Genomic DNA, 2,258 nt, shown 5'->3' with positions numbered 1-2,258 from the left:
CCCCCCCCCCCCCCCCAAAGTGTTTCTGGGAACTATACCTTAATAAAACTTCTTGGGTTTGATTTGCCTTAAGTAACACTAGACATCTGCAAGAACTACTTCACAGTTAGGGCAGCTAGGAGCTGGAACCAACTTCCTAGGGAAGTGGTGCTGGCTCCTACCCTGGGGATCTTTAAGAGGCTTGATGACTACCTGGCTGGACTCATTTGAGTCCAGTCTTTTCTCCTGCCCAGGCCATCGGTCAGACTTGAAGATCTACAAGGTCCCTTCCGACCCTACTTCTATGATTCTATTTCTCCCATCTACAATTAATTCTGACACTACCCAATTTGTGGAGTATCCATTTCATGTTTCCAGAGTTGAGCAAGCAACCCCAGTGCTAAACAGGCAAGCTGCTACCATGGTGCAAAAAATAGCTAATCCCTTCCTCCCATTCTCCCCTGACTCCCCCCACCAAAAACAAAAAAGAGAATGGAAGTGTAGATTAAGCTTATGCCCAAAGCCTTGCAACAAAGCCAGTGCCAGAGTTATCAGCTACAGCCCTGCTGCCTAGCTCAAGTGGCACTGCCTTTTCCTTACAGGAACACTCTCAGATACTAAATGTAGGCTTTGTTTAGCAACAAAGAAGTCAACGGTGAAAGAGAACCCAATACATGCAAAACCATAAGAAGCTGAGGGCAGCAGCAGCCTTAGGGGAGGGCAAGCCAGGCAACCACCTGCAGCCCCACATTTTATAAAAATCAGTTACACTAAATATTTGTATTATTAATATTGTATTAAGATAATTTTATTGCAATTTCAGGGATAGGGCAAAGTTTAATTGAAACTGAAAGTGTCCAACTTGCTTATAGGTCATCAAAAATTAAGCCTCTAAGGGGCCCCAACTGACTCCTGCCCAGAGCCCCAACAACCCTAAGGCCACCACTGCTGAGGGGAAGAGACTTCTGCACTTCCTTGCATCTTCCTAGGGCCCAAACACTAGCAATGTGCTGCCACACAAGGAGAATCCTATGTCCATTATGACAGTGTGTACAAGATGTTGAGAGACCTACATCTTACACAGTGATAGAGGTATATGGCGGAGAGCAGGCCAGAGCATTTCAGGAGCCCAGCGGGGAGGAGAGGACAGCACCTGCAGCCACCTGACACAGCCAGCCCAGGGGCTCACAGTGAACAAGGACACCAGAAGGAAGGCTGGCTTCCTCCGTTCCACAGCCCCAAGTGAAGCAAGCTGGGGCTCGCAAAAGCTTGTGCCCCTCCAATGCCACAAGCCCAGAAGGTGCATCTACCCCCAACCCCCTGTTTTTTTTCTGGGGTCGGGGCCCTGCTTCCCAGAGTGCGCGGGCGGACAGACCTCTGGGTGGCCAGAGCCCCCCTCCCAGGGGCTGGCCTTCACAGATACCCCTCCTCCGCAGGTTGCGCCCCCCGACAACCCGCCCGCTGCCCCTGGGGCTACGTGGAAAGAAACAGCCATGCGAACCTCAAGGCCCCCAACCCCGCTCACCTGGCGGCTCTCGCCCACAGCAGCGCAGCTCCCGCTCCTCACTCTATGGCGTCCGCAGGGCGGTACCAGCCCCACCTACTTCCCCCCACCCCGCCAATCAGGAGAGGCGCTCCCAGCCACACCAGCCAATGAGGCAACAATAGGGCCGAGAGCAGCGCGACCTGAAACACAGAAAAGAGCGCAAACACTCCCACGTGACACCGCTGCAGGCCCTCAAGTTTATAACCCTCTGTCCCGGCAGGCCTGACCAATGGGCGTGCGACAGCGTGGGCGGGCCATCCAATGGCGGCCGCGGCCTGAGCCGGCTGGCCAATCCCTGAGCGGGACCCAGCACTAGCCGTACTTAAGGAACGGGCCGCCGAGTGTTCTATAATTAGAGCTTTAGTGCTAGCTACAGGCTGCAGTTTTGGTCACGTGTCGTGTCCCGCTGACCCAGAGCCCAGTTGTGCTGCCTGTGTCTCCGGCCCGGGCACTGCTTGGTAGAGCCTCTCGGGTCCACAGCAGGGGCCTGCGGCAGGCCGGGCCGCCCTGAGCTCCTTCAGGGACCTGCGGGGAGTGTGTGGAGAGGAGCGAGGCGCTAAGCAGATTAGGGCTGTCACAGCCTGGTAATTTCTCTGTCTCCCGCGCTGTCACGCGTTTGCTTTTGCAATGGGCGCTGCTCCACTGACAGGCACTTACGGAGGGCATCTTGAGCCTAGAGAGGTTGAGAACCACCGAGGTGGTTGCTCTGAGCCCTTCAGCACCCCTGGGTGCA

At 55.1% G+C, this 2,258-nt stretch overlaps 1 protein-coding gene across 1 annotated transcript in view; it reads right to left on the bottom strand.

Moving 5' to 3' along the window:
* The window catches only part of LOC109302042 (ADP-ribosylation factor 2), a 9,511-nt gene extending 7,815 nt beyond the window's left edge, over positions 1-1,696 (bottom strand). The window contains exon 1 of the mRNA XM_019523519.1: positions 1,505-1,696. The gene's annotated coding sequence lies outside the window, so the exon portion shown is untranslated. The remainder of the gene's footprint in view (positions 1-1,504) is intronic.
* Positions 1,697-2,258: the final 562 nt, after the last annotated feature.

This window comes from Gavialis gangeticus, unplaced genomic scaffold, assembly GCF_001723915.1.
Source record: "Gavialis gangeticus isolate Ggan-Ray unplaced genomic scaffold, GavGan_comp1, whole genome shotgun sequence".
Classification (NCBI taxonomy): domain Eukaryota; kingdom Metazoa; phylum Chordata; order Crocodylia; family Gavialidae; genus Gavialis; species Gavialis gangeticus.
Note: the sequence above shows the minus strand (reverse complement) of the source record. Positions and strands in the feature narration are given on the sequence as shown.